The 27,193-nt window shown below is 41.5% G+C and overlaps 1 pseudogene; it reads right to left on the bottom strand.

Annotated features, from left to right (window-relative positions):
- Positions 1–5,831: 5,831 nt before the first annotated feature.
- On the bottom strand, positions 5,832–18,665 carry LOC146371307 (uncharacterized; annotated as a pseudogene).
- Positions 18,666–27,193: the final 8,528 nt, after the last annotated feature.

Genomic DNA, 27,193 nt, shown 5'->3' with positions numbered 1-27,193 from the left:
CACTTGTGTCAGACACATATTGAACAGGAATAAACATGACTCACTGCACTCTCTCACTTTGTATGCCACAATGTTTGCTTAGACACCTGTATGCTTATATTGTTTATTATATCCCAGAAACATTAATGTTAAAACTTGTGTTCCTATGTCTATATATAAGTTTATTTTCATATCTCTATATTAATCTATTTATAGCTCCATTCCCTCACTTCATTTTATACAATTGCTTTGTTCCTGCATGAGAGCTATTTAAAGTGGTTTCACGCACAGTGCCTCCAGATGAATACAGAGTAGTTTTGGACAGCAGAGGCTGGAGAATGGTATTGCTCTCTGTGTGAAAAATAACTACTTATTTGAAATGAAGATGAATGTATGTTGTCAAGGCAAAAAAAGTTTTTTCTTTTAAACAGTACATTGCATAATGACTGAAAATGCAACATACTGTTTATAGGGCGATCATGGCTCAAGCGTAGGCAGTTCGTCTTGTAATCGGAAGGTTGCCGGTTCGAGCCCCGGCTCCCACAGTCTCGGTCGTTGTGTCCTTGGGCAAGACCCTTCACCTACTGCCTACTGGTGATGGCCAGAGGGGCCGATGGCGCGATATGGCAGCCTTGCCCCAGGGCAGCTGTGGCTACAACTGTAGCTTGCCTCCACCCGTGTGTGAATGAATAGTGGAATTGTAAAGCGCTTTGAGGGTCTCGAAAAGCGCTATATAAATGCAATCCATTATTATTATTATAAGATTGGGGAAACCTGCAGTCAGCTGAGACCGCAGAAGTCACTTAGATGAGTGACGAAACTTTTCTCCCATTGAAAACGCTACGTCCAAATGAACAGAATCAAACTTTAGGGATTTAATTACCTGGATGATTGAGCATGCATTAAGACATTCTCCGTGTTGTTTCTGAATTCTTTGTCACCTTATGAATAATGTATATAATTTTGAATAATTTCATGTAAATTTAAGTCTTATTAATAGAAACTGAGGAAAGAATGTAATTTTTCTTACACGTCTTGATACTTGGATATGGGGATTAATAGGTAGTTATTTATATATTTTCATTATGTTCTGTATTTCAAACTGTAAATTAAGCTTGTTTGGTTATATTTTTATTGCATTCTTGTAATTTTTCATGCTTGTACTTTTAATACATTTTTGATAACATAAAAATAAATTCTGAAAGATACCTGCATTTTTCAATACAAAATTCACAGATATTTTCAAAATTGATTTGGCATGCAGTGTTACATTGGTAAAGTATAATATATTGCATTAGAAACTTTTACAGGATCAGTACTGGACTATATCAAGTTCTGTATTGCAAATGTGACTGTGGACAAAAGCATTCGGGTTTTCCCAAACCAAAAACCCTGGATGACCAGCGAGGTCTACACACTCCTCAAAGCCCACGATGCCGACTTTAGGTCTGTTGACAGAGCTCTGTACAGGTCTGCTCGAGCTGACCTGTAAAGGGGTCCCACCTGTCCAGCAACAACACACGAGAGGTGTGGCAGGGAATAATAGACATCATAAACCATAGAGGCAGAACTGTGAAAACAGAAAACCTGAGTGTGCAGCTAGCAGAGGAAATAAACAGCTTCTTCGCCCGCTTTGAAACACCACAACAGCAGCATTCATCTACTTCAGCCCTGCTCCCATCCTCATCGTCACCTGGTTCCTGCACCGCTCCATTCACTGTAACGGAGCACGATGTCAGATGTGTGTTCCTAGCAGTGAACCCCAGGAAGGCGGCCGGTCCAGACGGAATACATGGTAAAGTGCTAAGAGCATGTGCCCACCAGCTCACCCTCATCTTCACCAGAATCTTCAACCTCTCACTGGATGAAGCAGCCATCCCATCCTGTCTAAAATCAGCCACAATCATCCCAGTGCCAAAGAAGTCTCCCATCTCCAGCCTGAACTATTATTGTCCTGTGGCCCTCACACCGATAATCATGAAATGCTTTGAGAGACTAGTCCTTCAGCACACCAAGGATTACCTCGCCCCAGAATTCGACCCCCACCAGTTTGCATACCGTGCAAACAGATCCACAGAAGACGCCATCACCCTCCACTCGGTGCTGAGTCACCTAGAACAGTGGCAGAGCTACGCCAGAATGCTCTTCGTGGACTACAGCTCAGCCTTTAATGCAATAATCCCAGACATCCTCTGCTGACCTTCCACCACTCACCCATTGAGAGCCTACTAACTTACTGCATCACAGTATGGTACGGCAGCTGCACTAAGGCGGATAGAGCCCCCCCCCCCAGGCTGTTTGCAATGAGTAGGAGGTGCTCTGTATCTCACTGTACAACTGTATAGTGACAAAGGTATTCGATTCTATTCTAAAAATTGAGGAACAGAGGAACCCAAACTGATGAAAAGTGGCGAATATTTTTTTTCAAATGACTATTTTTAGTGGATTTTTGATATAGAAGCAGAATGACAGAATGTTAAAAGAAGTTACTTTTAGTCACTCTAAGCTGGGCATTGCGTTCTCTGGCTGTTCAAAGCCATGGAACTTTAGACTTTCCAAGCAAATAATGATGGCCATACTGATGTTCTTTTCAGTACATTTTACTTTATGTTCATTTTCATTTTTATGATGTTTCTATTTTTACATAATTCCTCCCACATAGCAAAATTGGTATGGCCCGGATCTGTCCCACACAATGTGCTTACACATGGCCTGTGTACCGCAAAGAATGACGGCCCTTTGGTGGCCCAGATCTGGTTTACCAGAGGTGGCCCACACATGGGCCAGCACAAGGCCAGTTGCAGACACACTGCTGGCCCTGTGCTGGCCCAGAACAGTTTCAGCTCTGGCCCCAGATGTCAGCCTAACGTGTACCTTAATCAAGCCATGTAATAACAACATGTGCTGGAACATAATAGTGCAAAAGTAACATGACAAAACTCTGTTCAGACAGTGAATGGACTGATTCTTATATAGCGCTTTTTTACTCTCCCATGTTACTCAAAGTGCTCTATACAACATGTCACATTCACCCAATCACACACTTTCTCTAAACTGAGTGTTTCCTAACTACATTCACACTCTTAACACGCAGACTGGAGGAGCCAGGGATCAAACCACTAACCTTCCGATCAGAAGGTGAACTGCTCTACCTCCTGAGCTACAGCTACCCAGTGGTGAACATGAGTAAACCCTCACTAGGTTTTGGATAAAGTGTACACTCACAAACTTGACAAAGCTGCATTTGAAACGTTGGCCACCATAGCAGTATAGTATTGCAACATGGCATTTGGATCTTCTAACTAAAATAGGAAAATAGGAACATAAATAGCACCATCATTGCCAGACCTGGCCCACATCTGGTTGACATACACCCTGCCATGACACCAGTCAGTCAGAAGTGCCAGCTTGATGCCGGATCCGGGCCAGACCTGTTTTCTATGAGCCTGGGCCACATACAGCAAACCACAATCAGGCCAGATGTGGCATGCCATCACATAAAAAGTGCCATCTATGCCAGGCCTGGGCCATATCTGGATGACATACCATTTACCATGCCAGAAGTCAGCCAGCAGTGCCGGCTTGACACCAGATCCAGGCAAGACCCGTCTGCTATGTGGGATGACTTGTTTTTTTGGCGTTTTAGTTGTGGATTATGTTTGGGCTGTGTCTCTTGCCCTTTCAGTATAGTATTGTTTTCTTGTGCTTCTAAGTGTCCCTTTGCTTCCACTATGTTTCTTTTTAGGTTATGTAGTATGGGTTAGGGATATTTTGTATGTCGTTTTTGTTTAATAAAACCACCTTTTGGATTATTCCCTGATATGCCTGAGTTCTGTTATTTAGTGTCACTTTGAAAGGCACACAGCCAGCCTTGACATATGATTGTTCTTACAATTTTTGATAAAGATTACAGCGAATTGAGATGTAACTTGGCCCAGAGGTACAGTAGGTCGCCCAGAGTAAGACGGTGTTGAAAGTTGGACCTCAACTATTCAGGAAGATTTTTAATGATTTTTTGAAATTGACATAATTGTAGTGTATTAACTGTATTGCATTGAATACAAGTTTCCTTTAATTTCTGAGGAATTTTACAGTAAATCTGGCTGAAACTTGGCACACAGGTACAGTAGGTGTCCCAGAGAAGGAACGTGTTGAAAGTTGGACCTCAACTACTAAGGATGATTTTTAATGAATTTTTGAAATTGACATAATTGTAGTGTATTGGCTGTATTGAACTGAACACAAGTTTCCTGCAATTTCTGAAGAATATTACAGTAAATCTGGGTGAAACTTGGCACAGAGGTACAGCAGGTGTCCCAGAGGAGAGATTTGTTGAAAGTTGGACCTCAACTATTCAGGCTAATTTTTAATGACTTTTTGAAATTGACATAATTCTATTGTATTGACTGTATTGCATTGAATACAAGTTTCCTTTAATTTCTGAGGAATTTTACAGTAAATCTGGCTGAAACGTGGCACAGAGGTAAAGTAGGTGTCCCAGAGAAGGAATGTGTTGAAAGTTGGCCCTCAACAGTTCAGGAAGATTTGTAATGAATTTTTGAAATGGACATAATTGTAGTGTATTAATTGTATTGCATTGAATACAAGCTTCCTGTAATTTCTGAGTAATATTACAGTAAATCTGGGTGAAACTTGGCCCAGAGGTAAAGTAGGTGTTCCAGAGGAGGATTGTGTTAAAATCTTGGCATCAACTGTTAAGAATGATTTTTAATGAATTTTTGAATATGCAACCAGACTGTCACAATGGCTGTATTGGGCTGTTCCATTGCAATTTGTGTGTGCGCGTGCACGTGTGACTGTTCGCGCGTGTGCGCGTGTGCGCGGGTCTAGGCTTTGAATCGGCGCTACCGTAAAGACTGGTGTAAAAGCGCAAGGAAATTTATGCGGCGGAGAAGAAGCGGCTGGCTTGACCGCGGCTCACAAATGACGGCTGACTTGACCGCGGTTTTTATTTTGACAGCGAATGCGCACATGCAGACCACTTATGTGCATCCGTGTAAATAACATAATGTTCTGCCGGGTGTGTTGTTGGTTTTCCCTCGATTTCTGAGTCGACAAGCGCCTTTGTTACTGGGACCAGTAATTTTAAGAAAGCCCCCATTAGAACCCATGAGAAATGCAAGAAATGCATTATTGCTCAGTCTGCAATATCTTTCCCAGAACAAACACCAATTGCAAATAACATACTAAAAATAAACCTGAAAATCAGTTTAAAACAGCGTGCTATGTTGCAAAGAGTGAACTACCACCGCAAAATTTAGCAGTCTTTGCAAACTTCAAAAAGCAAATGGCCTAGATCTTGGTTCCACTTGCCTCTTACCCGTGACTTCAGTGGAAATTTCAAATTCAGGATCTGACACAGACTGATTCATGTCCTACACAGTTCTTACAAGTTCATAGAAATTTCTGTTCAATTAGAACCAAGTATTTGAGTTGATGATTGTAATTTTTATACAATGTTGTAATTTGTTTTTCAATAATTTTTTGATTAATGTTTTGTTTCCGTTACAATATTATACTTTAATGTATAATATTGTAACGGAAACAAAACAGGAAACAAAACATCAATCAAAAATTGCTCTCTTTTTTATTCGGGCTACTTAAATTTATTTTGGGCTACCAAAAACTGAAGAGTCCCTGCCCGAAGGGCTACCAGGGATTTTGAAATTTTGCGAGTCCTGGAGTAGATGTAAACAATATTGTCAATTTTGGTTGAAATAATAGTAGATGCTTTTTCAATGATGCTTTTGACAAACAAAGTCTTCCCACAATTACTCGGCCCGCTAATAACTAAACTAAAAGGGTGCTGGAGCCTCCCATCAAAGGCTTGATCAGTATCCATAAGGGAGTGTTGTATAGTCAGGCAACACCCTTCTCTTGTTATACACCACCTGAACTTTTTTTACAACTGTTTCATTCCCAAGATGAAACCTCTTCTTATTGCGTTTAATGGTGTCAGACTCTGCAACTAAATCCGCATCCCTGTTGGCCACAAATGCCTTGACTAAGCCTTTTAGAATAGAATAGAATAGAATAGAAAACTTTATTTGTCAATTTCTTCAAATGTACTTGCCATACAAAGGAATTGAAATTACGTTTCACACTGTCCCATGCGTAGACATTGACAACAATAAAGTGCAGATGCACAACAAAAACAGCTCTAACAATAAGATAATATTAAATAGGTAACAGGATAGACAGACCTAAAAATAAATAAAATAAAGTGTTCCAACAGTTCGTGGGTAACGATTCGTGGGTAACGACTTTAGAATTAACATCATTGAGTGTTACACCTTTACACTTAACCTGAGTCTTGCCCTGTTTTGTGTAATAAGCATAGCATTTTGGACCTCCAGAGACAAACTCAGTAATGTGATCGTCCTCTCCAGACCCTCCATCATTGAGCTCATCAGTCAGCTCGCCGAGGTATGGTCCTAAAGGGGGTACCCACTCCCCGGGATGAGAGGTGAAGATAACTGAATCTGTGTCACAGTAAAGAATGCGTTCCTGCAGTTTGTCTAACAAGTCATACAGAGTGAGCCTCACATAGGCCGTAGTCATAGCACCGACAAAGACATTCACATCCTTCACCCGTGACCCTCTACCATCAGCATGACACCACTGAACCATTGCAACATCATCAGAGATGAAACAAAACTGGCGTACGTCATAATGGTCACTGAACATCAGCTGTTTGAATCTGGCAGGGTCTGTAATCAGCTCGCAAGATGGTATATTTGTTCGCATGCAGAATCGCCCCCACAGAGAGTTCAGAAGCAGTTTATTACAACTTCTGATTGCTTTGTTTACACAAATCTTAGCAGGGTCTAGTCTGATGCCTTCTCTCTCATAATAGTCTTGAACAAACTCCTGCTGCTCCTCAGCTGTTTTGACATTTTTCGGGTATCCAGATGCCTGCTGCTTGAATTTCAAAAATGTTTTGACATACGGCTTAAACAGTGTGTCAGTCTTATTAGGGAAGTGCCAAACTTCAGTGATGCAGACAATCTGATACCCTTTTTGAATAGCCTTTTCAAGCTCAAAAGAAACCCAAGTACCTGACAGTTGCCTCTCACTCTCAGCATGCACACAATCACTGTGCTGGCGCTGCTCTTCAGCACACGTTCTGCAGAGAGGAAACATCAGCTTATTGTGGCACTTGTAGGGCAGAACAGGATGAAACAGACCTCTTGGAGGAAGCACAGTGCACTTAACAAACCCGAAATAATTTTTGACTCTGTCAAAATTATTGTATATGATCTAAGGGTGACCTATTGGATAATTTTTCGTGCACTGAACAGTGGGGTAAAGACTTGTAAAATCATAGTATCTGATCTTTTCATCTCCACCATCATCAGCCTTGTGGTAGTTTCATCGCATTAGTCCTCCCCCCAAACAACGCGTCTCTAGGGTCCAGAGGCTCAGGCTTTTTGTATTTGTGCATAAATTCATTGACTGACTGATCAGTCGACTTTAATGACGACCAATCACACCCCCACATGACCACGACATTAAGACCATAATGCATTCTTAGAGCATTCACCTTCTCACAGCTTGCATGATACAACTCGCCATATGACAGCTTGGTGGCAGGGTTAACATCACTCTCCGGGTAGCAGCGGAGACAACCGTGATAGAAACACCCAAAGAATTCATATGCAGTTCTGCTGGAAGCATCAAATCCATCCACAAAATAAGGTCCTACTTTTTGTTCACCACCTCTGAGAGCATGCTTGATAACAATGTTTTGTCTGTGGGCTTCGTATTGAAGCCATTCAAGAGACACGTCTGAAAATGTTGTATTCTGATCAACACGCCATAAATTTCTCCTTTTCACATTCAGACAATTTTTCATACCCGTAAAAAGACGGGGCAGGATAAGGACCTACATAGAATTCGTTAGCCCTTGTGTTAAATGTGTGTGGAAAGAAGCCTTTTTCAAGGTCCTCGAATCCCAAGGCAGAAGGTGTTTTGGCCAAACGCATGGGCAGAAAGCTAAATGAGTCTATCCATCTCTGATCACAGGATTTGTCATACATTAGAACGACACGACTCCCTCTCATTATTACACCCGGAGCAATACCCTGTTTGACGAGGTATTCCAAGAGAATATAGCTGTCGAAACCCGAAGAATTATGGGCTATAAATGTATAGCCACGGTATTTAGGCCTTCTGCAGTGCCCAACGAATGCAGCCACACAATTTAATGTGTTGAAACAGAATTTTTTCCATGCATATCCATTGCGCACACAAAAACGGCCTCATGCTTTCCGTGATGCTACCGGGTCTCAAAATCATATATTATGTATTTTTCATGAGGTTTTTTCATTTCATCAGGTTGAATAAAACACTCGTGATTCATGCCACTGTCTACCATGCGTTCTCCACAGAGTGTACATGCACTTGGGGTACATTTGTGTTCTGATTTGTCTGACTTCCTGTATACCATAACACATGTTTCACAGTATTTCATACGATCACACGGTATTAGATTATGTACCGGTTCTACTAGTTTGTGCTGATGGTAGCAATGCTGCGACTTACAGACACGTTTACTGTCTGCACATTTCACAGTCTGTGACGGGTAGTTTTGACACAGTGTAAAGCATACATTGCATCTGAATTTACATGTGTGGCACAGTGGAGTCTGATATGTACTCTAACAATAATTACAAAAACAGCTAACCCCAAAAAACCCTGTTGTGCTTTCAATGACATAATAATGACCGTCGTGTAAATACATATATATGGTTTGAGGGTGCGGTGTGTCGTGTGTTTTGAAACACTGTAGCTGTTTTCGCCCTGCAGTATGGTGGAATATGACGATTTTAACATTTAGGTGTTTTTCAAAACTGCTGACATTGGCGAAAGAAACCTGCTGCCTGGGGTCGAGCCCTGCATCAATGTGTAGCTGCTTTGCACAGAGTAGTTTCTCATCCTCAGACACCTCAGCGTTGAGAGCATGCGCCAAGCACAGACAAAAACACAGGTTGTTATTGCTATTTTGAGGATTATACAGATGTCTCCCTTTTTTTAGCAAGATGTCATCATAAGTCACTTTCCCTAATCTCAAACGAACACCGCCGCTCCTGTTATGAGCAACTGTGGCGATAAATTCAAGTTCGTCTAATGATATAGACTCGTCATTACTATGAAGCACTTGCATAATTTCCTCAAGGAATAAATCTGTATTATAATCATCATCTGATTGTAACACACACTGCACATCACTGGCTAGGGATGGTCCTTGTAACACAACATTCAACATGCTCCCTGATGGGGCATCTTCTAAGGCTTGGTCAATTAAATTACCTAAACTCTCTCGCACCCTGCAGGGAACCTGTTGCAGATTATCTAGACCGATCTCTCTAAAACAGGGGTAGGCAACCTTTCTGATGACGAGTGCCATTTAAAATTTCCTCAGAAGTCAGTGTGCCATATGATCGCATTAGCAATAAATTTAATAACGCTCTATATTAACGGTTACACACTATATAGAACCACTTTATAGAATTATATTTGTGCGCAGATGTTGGCAGCTATCAGCGAATAGTTATCAGCTATTTTGAAACAAAAAAAGACTTTTTATCCATCTGAATCTGAGGAAGCTCCGCCATAGCCACCACCAAACAACTGAGTTATTTTTACACACCGACCAGCATCTGGCCAATCCACCACCTTTCATTGTTTATACCGTTACAAAGAAAAAAAGTCACCGGGCCACCAAGCAAATGCCCGTGATCTAGAAACCAGGTCAATATGTCTGTAGGTTCTCAGTCATCCAGGTCATGGTGATCTAAGGAGCTTGGAAAGAAAAAAGAGACTTCTTTAAGTTTCTTGAAGACCTTTCATCCGAGAAGCTTCTACAGTTCTAAAACCAAACGGTGGAGATCCCAGATATTTAAACCTGAGAGGGAAAGAAAGCATGTCGCTGACCCACTATTGATCATGTGATAAGTCGCATAACCAGTAGTGGGTCAACAATATAACAACTATATCTATCTATCTATATATATATATATATATATATATATATATATATATATATATATAAGTAATTAATTATAGTTACTAGTTACTTCTTCAAAAAAGTAACTGAGTTAGTAACTGAGTTACAATATTCTAAAAGTAATTAATTACTTGAAAAGTAACTATTGCGTTACTGTAAAAAACATTTAACCCTCTGGGGTTTAAAAACTATTTCCTTTGCCTTGCTTGATATCTTCAGCACAACCTCACGTGTCTGAATTTACAGTCATGTTTTCATTTTGACATACTGTATTAACACAATTGATCTAAAATCAGACAAAAAATATAAAATCGGAGTAGAAAAAGTTATAATTTTTACTGTAACAACCACAAACATGTTTAATGAATCATATTTCATAACTTTAAATGCAAATATAAATTGTCAATTTTAAAATCCTATGCACAAGTTTTGCAAACAACAAAGTTATGTGCAGCCATTTACCTTTTACCTTGATTTTTTTAATAACCATTTCAAACTATTTACAGAACAATCAGCTGTTCTTCAATAAGATGCCACACAAGTTATTTGTGCCACTGTGAGAACATCACAGCCTGATACCTGCAGGTCTGACAGCAGCAGGTGCATCACTCCTGTTTCTACCTGGAGACAGCAGTCGCCTCATTGTTCTGACACACAACACAAAACTATCCACAACACAACACACTAACTACACAAGACAACACATTAACTACACACTCCAAACACGCTAAACGTCACAAATCTCTCACATCTCAAAACTCGCTCTCTCTCTTTTTCTGCTCTGTCTCTCTCTCTCTCGCCGTCACTCCTAAAACTTCCCGTTTTGGGTTTTTTTTGGTCATAAGCAGAGAGTGCTTGCTAGCACTGTCCTTAGACAGTAAGCGTGACGAAACTATTGAGCTACAGCCACCCCAATGATAATGATAATAATAATTAACACCAACATGGTGTTAATTGGTCTGTAACTGATGATGTATCACAAGTCCACGGGGTGGCTGTAGCTCAGGTGGTAGAGCAGATCAGCCACTAACCAGAAGGTCGGTGATTCGATCCCAGGCTGCTCCTTGTCTGCATGCCAAATATCCTTGGGTAAGATACTAACCCCATGTTGCTCTCCGATGCATCCATCGGAGTGTGAATGTGTATGAATGTTAGATACTCAGCACTTAAACGTAGAAGAAGTGCTTGTGTGATTGGGTGAATGAATTAGTTGTATAAAGCGCTTTGAGTGCTCAGACAGAGTAGAAAAGCGCTATATAAGAACCAGTCCATTTACCATTCCACGAGAACACAAGTACACATATTGAGAAACAGCCTCAGAGTCAGTTTGTGCCAGTATTCATTTTGTTTTGGTTGTCAGTGAATTATCAACTAGTAAAAAGCTGCCACACCAGACAAACCAGTGTTCCATGTTAACTGGTTTTTATGGGAACTGGTTACATTTGTTCATGTTTTTCACTCCCTGTGTTCCAGATGTTGGCTCTGCAGATTCGTCTCCGTTTGTCAGTGTATCTGATATTTGATTAAAGACCTTGGCAAAATAAGCTTTCCAGTTTGTGCCAGTGCAAATGCATACACACATCATTATTTTCTTCAGACAACAATTATTTTAACCCTCTCAGGCTCAAATTAAGTTTTTTGTTGCTAATGCACAACCAAGTCCTGCAGTGGTACTTCTGAGTAAAAAAACCTCATAAAATATGTATGTGGGGTAATCAGGTTGTTAGTTTTTAACTGTTGCAAATCGGCAATGCCTGCCTCGAGAGGGTTAATTAACTCAGATTAACTGGTGATGGTGGCAGACAGTTGATGGATGTTGTGAAAAATAAATCATCTTAAATAATCAATCTCAGGTGTTATGGGCAATATCAAACGTCACCACTGTGTATTTGTAATGTTTTATTATAGCTTAACCTCCTAGGACCTGGTGTCCACATATGTGGACATCCTATTTTGGGTTATTTAGACCAAAATACTGAATTTTGCTCTATAAGGGCCTGATATCCACTTACGAGGACATTATACTGCTACTGTTCTATCAAAATTTTAAACAAATATGCTAATATGTGGCTCTCATTTTTCTTAGAAACAATAATAAGGCAAAAAATAAATAAATCTGGTAATATCAAACGTCACCACTGTGTATTTGTAATGTTTTATTATACCTTAAAATAATAAATGAGTTCAGGGTGCTGGGAATTTAATTCTGAGAATGAGTCATTTAGCAATTCACTACAGACACCTCAAACAATAAATATACTTCTCATCTTTACCTTCATTTTAGTCCAATGATTGTCTCAAAGAAACGTACTAGCACATGTCTCACACTGATAAATAAAGCTCTTAGCATTAGATGAGTCAGATTGGATACAAGTTTCAGGAACCTGGATGAAATCATGTGTTTCTTGTAGGCTGATCTGCTGCTCAGTGTCCATTGCTCCTCATTTTAAATCCTGTTTATCATCTTCAACTCGGGTCAGTCACTCTGAGGGAAACACAAGTTTCAGCAGCTCTAAGCTCAGGAAACAAACTACATTTACTTATTTTGTGCACAATATTGTGGTGATGTTATATTGAACAGCAGCTGCCCACATTAGACTGTGACTATCACCAGGTAACCTGTGTGTTTCCCCAATCAGCACCAGGTGTTAACCAGCTGACAGGTGAGCAGAATGTATGCAGGTCAAATGAGGGTCTGTTGAGCTGATCGTTGGTGTCAGGAGGAAAATTTCAGCTTGTTATTAAGTTCTGAATTATGTTACAGAAACACAGAGACACAAGACCAGGCAGAATTTTAATGAAAATCATTTCTTGAAAAGGAGCTTTAGACACAGACATACTGAAACACTGAGGACAAGACAGACCATGTAATATACTAGAACAGACTCATAACTAAGAATACAGAGAGTAATCTAAACTAGACTGAAAACTAAAGGCAAACTGTTAATAATACTAAAACTTAACATCCTTTAAATATACCTAAGAAATCACAAATACAACAATAAACTCAAAATGCTGGGTCACATGACCCAGGACTGTGACAAACAGCTGGAGCCACATGTTGTATTTGGGACAGATTTGATGTCAGATGCATAAAACTGCTCTTCCTGACACAAACACTGAGGCACTGGAACTTCTCCTTAGCATGAAAACATTTTGAAACTGACTTCTCTCTGAGTAGAGATGTCAGTGCTGATCAGTAATCAATAAGTAATTAGTCTTTTTTAATAGTAATGTGCCATCTGTTAGCAAAAACAAGCAAACATGTGGTGTACATCTGAACATGTAGTATAGAGAGTATCGGGGCTGCCTGATGCTTCTTTACTTGTTTGACAGCAGGGGAAGGATCTCCCAATGTTTCTGATAGCTGATGGAATTTGTTGAAGCTCGTACCAACGTGGCTGCGTGCAGCGGGGCTAGGGGAGGGTCTGTGCTGACGGACGTGGGTTACTGACCTGGTAGCCTGGCTGCCCCTGGGTGGGTCCGGGATGGGCGTGAGGTTCTGGGGGCGCTCCGTCTCTGGGCTTGGGCCCTGGCCGGGCCTCCGGGGCTTGGGTCCTGGTTGGTGTGTTGCCGGGGTTGTGGGCGGGTGGGTGCATGGGGGCCCAGCCCTGGCGCAGGGTGCCGCCGGTGCGTCGAGCCACCTGGGGGGCTCTTCGACTGGTGGGGGAGGTTGTTACATCTTGCAGGAGGTCTCCTCTCTTCAGGAACTCTCTCTGCAGGAGGGGGAGATACAGGAGAGGTGGAGGAAGATCTCAGCCTGGGCGTCTATTGTCTTATGTAGTCTGGAAGATGAGTGGATGGTGGGGTGGGTGCAGTTTTCTCTGAGGTGGGGTCGGGTGGACTGTCCCGGGCTCTGTGGGGCCGGGCGGTGCTGCTGCACTGGGCCCCGGTCTGGATGGGCCTGGGCCCCCTTTCCCTGGCGGGTTGCAGAGTATGGGGGTGCCTACTGGGGTCAGCGGGGGAGCTGGCCCCAGGGAGGGGTCACTTGCCCCTCCCTTCCTTCCCTCCCCATCTCCAGCTGCCTCCCTCTTCCCGCTCCACCACAACCACCCACACATGCAGGGCCTTGGAGTAGGGGTGTGTCACCAGGGTGCAGAGGAGGCTGCTACCCCCCCCCCCCCCCCCCCGTCCCCTTCTGGCTGCCTCTGCCTCAATTTTATCCCACAACTTAGACATTCACTTTACTCACACTCTCATATAGGATCTTGGGGGTGGGCACGCTACACGGACTCCAAAAGACCATCAGGGTGTACACCTCACCCCTGGCGTCGTTGCCCACCTCTCAATTTTAAATACATGTAGACATTGAGGGCTATCAGGAGGGGCTATGCGCTTACCTGCTGCTCTCTGGCAGGTAGCTCCACGCCCTCCTGGGTTTTAAATGCACCTTAGAACATACATGCATCAACACTACAATGAGCAGGTGGAGGGAGGTTTGGAGTCTTCTCTCACCCCCGTTCTCTGCGGCCTGCTGGAGCGGGGGGCTAGAAGGAGGAGTTGGCCGTCCGACTGCGGTCTGGAGTGTGGGGCCTCCCTGCTGCTGCGGAGTCGGGGCGGTCTGCCTCTCCCCACCGCAGGGAAAAGGGTTACACCACCTGGGTCTGGGTGCAGTTCCCCCCTCCAGGGGCAAGGGTACCTAGACCCGGTTCGTAGAGTACGCTTGGGGAGTGTGATTGTGTGTACAGCGTCTCTTTATGTTTGTCTCCACGTTGGGTGAGTGTTGAGTAAGTGCATATGAGAGCATGAGGGTGGGAATGGATGTTTGTATCTGTGTGTGCCTGTATGTCTGTGTCTATATGTCAGGTTGGGTATCAGACGCCACCTCTCTGGGGACATCTCAGGCCCTCCAAGGTATGGAGGCCTATCTCCCCCCATCACCACTTCCCCTGCCAGTGGCGGACTCCCTCAGACGTCGGTGCGTTGGTGGTTCTTTGTGTCTGGGTATGGGCGTCCAGGTACACACCGGCTCACTCCTTGGCGGCCGCTTATCGGGGCCTGGAGCCTGGGGCTCGCTCGGGCCACTTCGGAGGTGGGGTGCCCCCGGCCTCTCGGCCTGGGGCTCGGTCACTCAGGCACAGCTGGCTGCCGGCGGAGCTCACGGGCGCGTCACTGCAACCCCCCCTGGCTTCTGCTCCGCGGCTGCTGAATGACCCCTCATCTGGGGCTCTCCTCAGCTCTTTCTGGGACAGTGGCACGGCTGCCCCTCTGTTGGTCTTCCTTGGTCTCTTGTGTTCTGGGGGCCTCTGGATGTCTGGAGTTTTGATCTCCTCCATACCTGCTTCATGCCCTGGAGGACGGGGCTGTGGCCCCCCCACACCCTCTAGCAGATCATTACATGAAGGAACCTTTTAAAAAAACAAGCGCGTCCATGCTCACAGGTGTACACACGGGTGATCACACACACAAACTACACCCTTTTTGGCTCCTACCTCAAAGCACACTGTGCGCTGTCGATCTTACGTGCTGCACAATAATGTTTAATATTTAGTATTTACTGTCATATTCCCATATATCATTGTGATGTTGTTTATTCTATTACTCTTGTTCTCCTCTGCTTGTTTTCTTTTTTCTTTCTCAACAGGTGATTGATAGATGGATTTCTTTTTTTTTTTTTTTTTTTTTTTTTCTGCCCATTCTGTTGGTTTTTGTTTTTTTGCCCTTCTCCCCCGTCCCTCTTCTCAGGTGTTTCTCTTTCCCTCTTTCTTTCTCCCCTTCTTTCCCCCAGTCAAGTCTGTCCCGTATTCAGCAAGTGAAAATAAAATAAACAATAAAAGGTGAATCAAATGGACCATTACGGCAAGGCTGGGATGGTCAATTTGGTAAAGTAAATCCGTTGGGCATCTTTCTTTGCCTTTAGACAATAATTCTGATGGCAAAAGAGCCAAACGGGACAGGCAAAAAAGAAAAAAAAAAAAAAAGAAGCTCGTACCAACATGTGCTTTGGCTCCTTCGTCCACTCACCTTTTCATCTCCTCCAGTTTCTGGACCTTCTCTGTGTCTCCTTTCTGCTTCATCTTCTCAATCAGGAAGTCCAAGTGGACAATATTTCATTTATTTATTTAGGACAGTGCATGTTAATGAACATAAATGTAAAAAAAAAAAAAATTACATGAATGTAAACATGCCAGATTATAGCCAAAGGCTAATTTCCATCTGTTGTCCTTAAACATAAAAAAATAGACATAATAATTCATAAAAATTCATCATTCATTCATAATAAAAACTCCATCACCAAACTTACACATACACACCATTCTGTTCCCAAATAAAACATTAAAACTATACAATTCATACATGATCACACACTTGATTTGTCCATAACCAGTTTTTAACCTTTGCCTTAAACAAATTGAGTGTAGAGCATTCTCTAATGGGTTGAGGAAGACTGTTCCACAGATGGCCACCCTTAACAGAGAGGACGTTCTGCCCAAATGCTGTCCGTCTGTGGGGTATAAACAAGTCTCCTCGGATTGTAGCTCGAGTGGTCCTGTCTGAGCTTTCTTTATGCCTAATGAACTGCTTTAGTGGTGGTGGAGCAAGGGAGTGTAAGACTTTATATATTAAACACACTCTTTTAAGTTTCACTAATAGTGGATGCTGAATCAGCTTTAAGAGCGATCTGCTCCAGTCTGACAACATGTTGGTAGGACTCGTCCAGGAACTGTGACTTCTCTGCTGTCAGCTGTTTCATTTCATTTTCAAGATTTTCTGAAAGACTCAATATTTTCTTAATTTCTATTTTATTTCCTGTCTGTTTCAGGGCTTCTTTCATGTTTCTGATTTCTCTCTGTTTCACTTCAGTCAGCTTGATTCCCTCTTTCAGGTTTTGGATGGAGGCTTTCAGTCTGATTCATTTAACACTTCAACTGCTGTCATCGGTTTTTGAGGATTAGATTTTCCCAAGAAGTCTGTCATTGATCCATGTTTGTCTGTGTAACTTCCTATAAATTTCTAAAAACTCCATTTTTCTCTCTTCAGTCTTGATGCTGGCAGTTATCAAACAGGAAGTAAACTGGCTGATTCTTCTTATTTTTGCCACATTTAAATTTTGCATCTTCAAGAGCTTTAAAAGCATTTTCAGGTCTGCTTCCATCTGAGTGTGTGATCAGAGCTACAGTGTTTTTCAATAAGTTTTTTCCAAAGAGAGACATCACTGAATCAAAGACGTACAGCAGTCGGTCGATTATCACTCGCCTTCATGACCAAACCCACTGCATGAACTTCATGGACTCCATCATCTGATCCAAACAAGTCCAACAATCTGTGACTGATGATGTCATCATGTTGGATCCCTCTGGTGTCTCTATAACCAGGAGTATCGATGATGGTCAGAGAGTAGGGCAGAGTTTCATCTTCAAAACCAAAGATCTCATACACATCTGATGTCTGACTTTTCTTCTTCTCCTCTACAATCGTAAACCAGACTTCATCCTCCCTCAATAATCAGCATAGATTATTGAGGCCTCAACAACATCACTGTAAAAAACAAATATCCTCTCCCGCTGTTAAGCTCCGCTTTTAAGTTTCTTGCCCTCAGTGTTAGTGACGTGTCACTTTAACCTGTTGCTAAATGAAAACAACACATTTATGTCTCTGATTCAAAGGCAGCTTTGCTTCCTGTGCTGCTGCTGCTCCTGGATGACACACGTGTGGATCTGAATGCTTCTCAAACTAAAGCTCAGTTTGGATCACAGTTCAGTCACTAGTCTGAGAAATTCTTGCTGTGACCAAGTGCCACAGTTTCATCATCACTTTGTAAAGAGGGAACTTCATGCCTTTGATGTGCCACAAACTGCAGTAATTTCTGTTATGGTAAGGTCTAATTCATTGGTTCATGCAGCCCCCTCTGGTGGTCGTGCCTTGTGTGTTTGTTGTTGCAGCTTGGCAATAAAGGGAGTCGCCACGTTAAGACAGAGCTGTCCCAGTCTCGTTAATGTTGCTGCTATTATAAACCGGAGATCTACCAAAACAATTTCCACGTCTCCTTAATCAGGCTGTGGGACAGTAAGCTTAAATGTTTCAGTGGATCCACTTTAACGTTTCACAGCTCTAATGTGCAGCAGTAGTAATATACCTGTACTTTTTTTACCCCCCACACCCCTCACCCCCAACCGCCACCCCACGCCACCCCCACCCTGCACGTTCATGTGAGTGCACGTACGCGTGTGTGTCCCCCTGTAGCAGGTGGCTTTGCTCGTGCATGTGAGTTCATGGGTCATGTGAGTTCATAAGTGTTTAATCGGCGTTTTATTTAATGAAACCATTAGGTGTTTTAATTAAACTGTTTTTAAGGACTGTACAGGTCTGAGCGCTCTGTTATTTAGACATAGATGATTTAATTTAACTAGTTTAGGAGCATTTCACTTGTCTTTTGCGCTCTGAAAGACACAGGGCCTATTAGTTTTTAAACAGAGTACCACAAATAACAGGCATCCTTTTAGAAATAAACTTTTTCTTTGGATACTTCTAAAAACCACATATTCTTAACTAGCCACACTAGCACTGTATCAAACCCCAATGTTCCTTTAATGCAACTAGCCCTATAATTATCTACTAGTCACAAACACACTGCAACAGTAACACTCAATTATTACACATCAGCAGAGGTAGAATTCATCGCTGTTCATAAGAGTTTAATTTAATCAAACCTCATTTTACGGATCTAAGTGGCTCCTCATCACTAGCCAATTCCCCATTTTATTTAAATATCTGAATTTTCGGAATGGTGATCCAAGCGAGACACAGAGGCTGCTAGTTTTAACGCACCAGAATGCCGCAAATATAAATAAAAGCCTGACTATCCTGAGAGCCTAGCTGCAGCGACACCTTTCTTTCACACGGATGCCTGCAGGTGCGTTGGAGCTGACTTTGCTACCCGCACAGAGCGTTTCTGACAGTCGGGCGCTGCTTATACAATAGAGAAAAGCAACAATACAGCGTGTTTCTCTGCTCCAAGAAATCCGAGGGCCTTTCACAAGGTAAGCATGTCTGTTATACCCAGGGCATAAATGTCTGTATGTCAGCGCTGATTATTCAAACCCTGTTTAAAATGTGACACATATGTTGTCCGAAAACAATTTCTCTAAATTTGCAAAGTTACTGATTTAAAAAATATATTTTCGAATTTTTAGTTGCATGTCAAACATATGATAGACTCTTGAGCATATTTATATAGCTACATTCACAATAGTATAACCGTGCTAAATAAAAGATGCCCAAGCACCTAATCTAATGCAAGCCTCTGAACTGTATGTTGATAAGTACATGAAGCGTACCTCTACAGCTGAACACAGATTGTATCCGCACTCTGAGGGTCTGCTGAATTGTTTTTAATACGCCACTTTTTGACAAACTGCAGATGATGAAATCCTCTTTATTGGAGAAACTGTCCCTAAGCTATTGTTGCTCATACTTACTGAGTTCCCTAGCTACTTCCTTACTATGTCAGTAAACGTTATGAAAAGGAAGGTGTTGTAGATTTAAAGAACCATCCTAATTGAAGCAAAGGCAAAAAAATTGGAATGAATTTTATGTGACCGTTCATATTAAAGCCAACAACAAGTGAAAATCCAAAAACGGCTCCAATCCTTTGTATTAATGATCTCCCCCTCTCTCCCTCTCTCTCTCTCTGTGTGAGTGTGTGTGAGTGTGAGTGTGTGTGTGTGAGTGTGAGTGTGTGTGTGTGAGTGTGTGTGAGTGTGAGTGTGAGTGTGTGTGTGTGAGTGTGAGTGTGTGTGTGTGAGTGTGTGTGAGTGTGAGTGTGTGTGTGTGAGTGTGTGTGAGTGTGAGTGTGTGTGTGTGAGTGTGTGTGCCCTCACAGAAGGAAGGTCACGACAGGAGCTTTTCTCAAACACATTTGCAATCAGTTTTTTTACAAGAAGTGTAGCTCATACAATGGTATAAATGTATTATTTGCGATACTTTTTAAATATGAAACTCTAAAGATTTTGAGTTCGTGCACATTGTGAAACAAGAATCTAAATATTTGTGTCACAATGATTTATATAAATCGTGTTGTTTATGGGGATAATGTGACAAATCTTTTGTGACCCTATTAATGATCAATGGTAATTGAAGAGGAAGCTTGAACCCTGGTTCTGGACATTTTCATGACAAGTGACAGCGCAGACATCTACTAATGAGAGAACATGTTTTATCATCATAAACACTGTGACATGAAGCATCGTTAAAGTGTCACTTCAGTAATGTTGACTCATGTTTTTTAATATATGACTTTAAAACACTAAACTCTAATTTCTGTGGTTTATTTTAAGTTTACAGAATATAACATCTGGTAAGACGATGAGTTTTACTTCTCACTGTCCATGTTATGTGTATCTATTTATCATGTATGCTTCTTTGCTCTGTGGACTGTAAAATGTTTCATTGTATTTATTAAATAATAAACCAGACTTTCACTGTCTGCATCTTTTACTGTTTTTCTGCTTTTGTTCACTCCAAGGTTGACAAAACCTACAGATATCCAGAGTTAACTCACTAACAATGTGGAGCAGTCTCAGTGTATTTAGCTGCTTTGTCCCTGAACACAACCAACTGAGAGAAACGCCTGCAGTCGTCACTTTGGTCATTTTGAACGTTGAAGGAGATTTGTTCCATAGACACCAAATACTAGTGTTTCCTGCACTTAATCCATCACTACTATGTTCTATTTAAATCCAGATTCCTTTTATAGTTTGCAGTGAAATTTGTTAAACCATTGCTTAATGGGACAGAAGTACAAGTCACTCTTTACTAACACATTTGTTTATTTCTAAGGTTTGTTTTCTTAATTGCATTTAGAGTGTGGCTGGTAAAGATGGAAACATACAGAATGTAAACTGTGTGAGTTTGGTGAACTTTGTTAGTAACAAATGAGGTAAAAAAAACCAAAACAGACAGAACACAGAAAGAGGCTCTCAGTATTCATTAATAATTAGAAAGCATCTAAACATTCTGGTCGTGGATTTTTACAGTCTTAGTTCTGCTCGCTGTCATCATTATAATCATCATGATCAATGGCGAGGTTCTGAGGTGGGCGGGGCTGTCTCTGGTGATGTCACCACGAAGGAACAGCATCTGGCACATGTTGGTGAAACATCTCAGTACACTGGTGTAGTTTCCTCTCCAGCTGTTTGACATGTGACACTTGAACATTAAGGGGAAGAAGAAGAAACAGTGTTAGGTCAGGTGACCACATGGTTTCTAAAGTAACTGACAGGAAGTAACCAGGCCGTTAGAAATGGATGGCATGTGTTTAGAGTTACTGGAGTTGGGTAACTCTACTTACCAAAAGCAGAAGCACACAGATGAAGGATCAGATGCTGAATGTTGCAGGAACATGCTCATGTGTGGTGGTCATTCAGTGCTGCAGGTTACACAGTCCAAGACTGATATGCTGCCCATCTGAGAGTTTGAAAACACACATGCAAAGATTTATTTTGTGTTACAGTCAAAGTTGGATGTTCATTTTTGTCCTTTAAAAATGTTTGTGTATTTGAAAGCACTAACATTTAAGGATGACTCGGATCGTCTCTCTCTAAGATTGTCTCCTTTAAAGGGGAGACAAGTGTATCCACTGATCTACATCACTTTACCTGGATGATGACTCCTCTCCCCCTCACTCAGAAACACTCCTAATATAACCAAGAAAATAAATAATATTGAAGATTTACTTACATCATTACAAAAACAGCAAAAACATCTCCCTTTGATTCCGTTTCTCCATTCCTGCTGAACATCAGGCAACAAATATCCCAGTAAATCACAGTAAAGTGTAAAGCACATATTTTCTTTGTCTAACCTCTGCAGAGCCTCTGTCAAGAAAAACATATCTGTAAGCGTAAATCAAATATACATTTCATAACATGTCACTGGACAAACCTCGGTCAGGTGATTTCCTCTGTGCAGTGCAGACGAGCATCAGTCAGCGAGTCACGGTGGTGAGATGGACTGGTGTCCTTTGTGACTCTGCTGGTTCTTCTGAGGAAACACCACCGTCTCTCCACACCGTCACCATCTGTGAGCACAAACTGCTGCTCTGCCAGCATGTAGGAAATCACATATCACACACACAAGGGTGAAGAAACATTAGAGCTCAACTTTGGATACTTTAGATCTAAACAGATCAAAGTAGCTCTTAGTTTCAGCAATCAGTGAGCAGACAAACAATGATACCAAACTGATTCTGTATGAATATGGAATTTTCAATACAGGTGTCAAATTAATTTATTAAAACTAATATATATATATATATATATATATATATATATATATATATATATATATATATATATATATATATATATATATATTCGATAAATTAGTTAGCTAAACAATATATATATTTTTTTCATTTAACAATTGCAACTGAATGAATTCAATATTGAACCAAAATATATTGTCACATTCTTCACTCTCAAATACAAATTTCACAAAGTAAATTTTTGATTAACAGAAAAAATATGAATTACAAAAAATAATTGTTTATTATTAAAATATTCTGCAACCATGACCAAACTCAGAATCATCATTACAGTATTGTGGACTTACTGCTTGGCTAATAGTGATAAACTTCAGGGGAGATCATGATGATAGAAAACTTCTTCCTGAGCTTTGCTTCATCACAAGACTAAAGGTGGCATCCTGTGTCACAGTCTTATCATCATCCAACTGGAGAAGAAACATTTACGCGCCTCCTGGTTTTGTTTTCTGATCCTGCAAAAAGACTGAGGACAACAAAGCCCAGAGAACACGAGATACACAACATCCAACATTCAGACTCAACAGCCTCCATAAATGAAGAGCACCAGGTTGGTTCAGTTATACTAGATATAAGCATGCTTCACATTACTGTGTATGAATAATAATCAAGAGACAAACATGCAGAGCACGAGGTCCCATCATCAGACTGTAAACAAACATCCACCAGGCTTCTTTGTTGGCAGAGGTGATGATTCTCCCATCAGGGATCAGTAGAGTGTATTAACCTGTGGTATAAGCAGCAGTCACTGAAATATTACTCTTTCAGATAAGAAATCTAGCACATAAAAGCCAGGGTGGGAGGGATCTCTGCAAACTGACTTACCTCTGCAAGTGTGAGGCTGTTCCTCCAGCCTCAACAAAAATCTGACTCTCCAGTCACAGACAAACAAAAAACTCCAGCTGGGAGATAGAAAAGGCTGCCTAGGTCTTACTGGATGTTACTGGTCAGAGTCCACACATTAGCAGAGTGCTACTTGGTCCCACTGACCCATGTGGACAGTGACTGTGGAGAACTGTTCTGGCAAACGGAAAAGAGAATTAAAATAACAAAAAGCCAAACAGGATTTCCACAAAGACTCTCTTGGAATCAGCAATCAGAAAATCATTGGTTCATATTACAATTAAATATGAACAGGCTCCATTTGTCCAGGCTGTCAGGTAAATATAGAATTAATCTCAGTTAACATGACTCATAGTAGAGATTCAGTAAGAAAGATTGCCAGCTCTAATATTATTACCACACCAACAGCTCAGATTTCTAAAAGTATTAAAACAAATGTCAGTCTATCCATTCATTTTCTTCTGAATATTCAATTCATGTTCACAGTGGGAGGGTGGGGGGGTGTCGTGGAATTTTGTAAATAAAGTCTGCAACACAGAAAGAGCTGTGATCAAGCTATTTATTACTGCGCACAGGAGAGCCAACACACATCAAACATCACAGTTCACAGTCATGTCAGCGCTGCCACAGAAGTGGTGCTCCTACTCCTTTATGCATTCCAAGGAAGAGGGAGGAAGTTACAAACTGATCCTACCACACTTCACGTGTCTCGCTATGAAACCTAACGGATCAATGGTTATGCTGTTTTGTGCCCTTGGCCTTATCAGCACCTGTAAAGGGAGTTGTTTTCTCAAACTGCTGACGCTGAAGTAAGTTCATCTAGTTTTAGAAACTTTCACTGAACAGTCTATAACAGTGTCACAACTAAGCATATGCATAAGCACTTAAATACTTTAAATGAGAATAATAGAACATTTCTATTACAGAGGCTAGAGCCTGTCCCAGTAGTCATAGGTAGAGCACACCTGGACAGGTCACCAGTCTGTCAGAGGACTAACAGAGACACAGACGTCAGAGTAACAAATCTATTTAAAATAATGTAAGCTTGCTACAGCTGCAGCTGTATGTATCAACGTGTGTTTCTGTGCTCACAGTCCACCTCTCAGGAACCTGCAGTTCATTTTTAGTCTACTTTAAACAGACCTCACAAAAGGCTGATGTGGCTGGTTCAGCAGTCTGATTTAAGTACGATACCTTTGGCCAGGGATTAATCTGGTGCATCGCTTCACTGCAGTCTTACGTATTTTCCCCACACCTGAATTAAAAAATACTGATATTTACAAATAACAGCTTCAGCTGATGCAGCCTGACTCAATCTGATTCTAGAAGTTCAGCACACACAGAGAGACACAGAGGTACTGTTTAAAGTTTAGTGTTAACCTGAGTCACTGATCATTTGCAGTATTACAGAGTCTGGCAGTCTGCTTCTAGCTGACTCTCAGGTGTGACAGGTGTGCCAGCAGGAAAGAGTAATAATAACCTGCATCCTGAGGTTTGTCATGCAGGATCAAAGGAGCCAGGCTTTGTTCACACAGCTAGGATTGTATTTTACACTGACCCTGGGTCAGTATAAGTATCATACAGTTTAAACGAAGCACTGAAACTTGCACATATTTATTACAGATGCATCGAAGCTAATCGAGATATTTGCTGTCAATCTGTGGCTGCGATTAAACACTTTACTGAAAACTTTATTAACTAGTAACTTCATCAGTCATGACAGAAGCTAATATTTCTGTGCTAACATCGTTTAAACAGTAACAGCCTTACTACAATATAAGCTAACGTTTACACCGTAACTTTAAGCTAGCACCATAAGGACATCAGCAAATATGTTAGCTTTCTGTTTCTGAATGAAGCGGATCACATTTACTGTTTGTTGAATTCAAACAGCAACACACACATGAAGAAACAGCAGCATTTAACTGCATCATGTAGAAATGTCCACTATGACCATTCAGGCTCATTTGCACCTCCACTTCTTGCAGCTTGATGCTTTTTATCCACAGTAAAGGTGCCAAAGTGTCTCATGTAGAAACACAAATGTACATGAACACAACTACAAACAGGATTATATGACACTTTTTTATTATTCATTAGAATCAGATTGATGACTATAATGTCTCCCTGGTTATATGACACCCAGGCTGAAGTCCAAATGTTCAACTTTTAGAATGGATTCCTAAAATCTCTCCATCAGTTTGATGAAAGGATTTATTCTGTGTGAATTTCAGACATGAACATGTCAAACTTTGTGCTGTTTTAATAAGAATGCAGACAGACACACACTCACAGAGAAATGTTGCATCAGTGAGGGCAGATTTGATGGCTGATGGGCCGGGTGGCCCCCCCCAGGTTTGTGTGTGCACTGAGCAGCCCGGGGTAAAACAGAGCCATGTTTGGACTCAGTGTGAGAGAAATCACAGGTGCAACATCTGTCCTCTAATAGTGTCCCTCTGTCCTTCCAGATGTCACTCACTCAAGCTTCAGCTGATAACAGCAGGAACATCTGCAGCTGACACAGTGATCATGTGACCCTGACTGTTCTCCTGTTAATGCTTCTCATTATTGCATGACATGAATTGGCTAAAAGCTTAAACTATTTCCTGAGCAGAGATTTAGGATCAGAATGACATCCAGGTTGTTCTGGTGGTAACTATGTAGCAGGGGCTGCTCAGTTTTTCTGGGCCTTAGGGAACAAGTCCCCCTCACCATGAACCATCTGAAGATGAGGGATGAGTGTATGTAGTTTGTTTTTCTATATTGGTTAGAGTAGTAAAACTAGATTACAGACTTTCATAGGCACTTGTTTTGGACACAGAGTCTCATTGTGATTTTGTAAATTTGCCACGGCTTCCTTGGTGGAAGAATGAATTGAGTCTTCTTCAGAAGAAATCCTCAATCAATATTGAAAATGTCATGGCTGTGTGCAGGCAGGCAGGGAGGAAGGACCCAAAATGCAGGACTCGGAGGCAGACGTAAACTCAAAACACTCAGCTTTATTGCTGGGCAGTAACAGAACATAGACTAAACTAAACTGAGAATACAAAACAAACTAAGCAGGCAGGTTAGCAGACGGAACACACAGTAAACGTGAGGGTACGACACGACACTGAGCAAGGGCAAACACAGGGCTAATATACACAGGGAAGTAATCAGGGATTGGAAGACAGGAGGGAGACACAGCTGGAGAGAGAGGGCTAACGAGACAGGGAGAGCGAAGCTGGACACACTAACATAAGACACAGACCTTCACAATAAAACAGGAAACCACACTTTACTAAGACATGGGCTAGACAGAGAGACGGACTTGACACTGAACAAAACCTACTAATATAATAATAAACCCAGTATCAGAAAGTAAACAGCATATAAATCATAATCCCGAGAAATATCACAAACATAAGAATTAATCCCTTATCAAGAATAACCGAAACATAGCTTATAATAATGATAATGAATAAAGCACCAGAGAAAGAAGACAGTCCATCATTCAAAAATAAACCAAAACATAAGAACTCAAAATGCTGGGTTGAACCGACCCAGAACCGTGACAGAAAAGATGAGCTTTTAGAAAATGCTGATCATTTTAAAGTTGAGATTTCTGCCTCTGGACTTCAGGAGTATTGGTTCTTACTGAAGGTCAGGGTTTATTAAACACACAATTATCAGCAAACACAAATGTAACATTTGAACAGCAGGAAGAATTCTTGTTGGACCATGAGAAATTTAAACACCCAAGACAGCTCGAGCTGGAGATGATGAAACACAAAACCCAAAAGGAAGGTAAATGAAGTTCAAAGAGTAAAGTGATGGTTCTGGATCTGACATCAGTGGTAATTTACTGTGTTACGTCCCTCTGCAGCCTCTAATCTGCTCAGTGTGTTCAGCTGGTGCTAATTGGCCACACCTAGTCAGGTGTGGATAAAAGCATACCTGAGGCAAGCTTCCCAGGGAGCTCACTTGTCTTTGCCTTGGTGGCAGCAACCATTTTAGCCAACCTGGTTTTCCATTTTAAGATGAAACCTTTTCTCACCCAAACTCTGGTATTCATCTCCTTTTTTATGTTGCGGCTTTTG

The sequence above is a fragment of the Perissodus microlepis genome, chromosome 16 (assembly GCF_051167445.1).
Source record: "Perissodus microlepis isolate ML-2025 ecotype Zambia chromosome 16, ASM5116744v1, whole genome shotgun sequence".
Taxonomy (NCBI): Eukaryota; Metazoa; Chordata; class Actinopteri; order Cichliformes; family Cichlidae; genus Perissodus; species Perissodus microlepis.
This window is presented reverse-complemented; position numbering and strand designations above follow the sequence as displayed.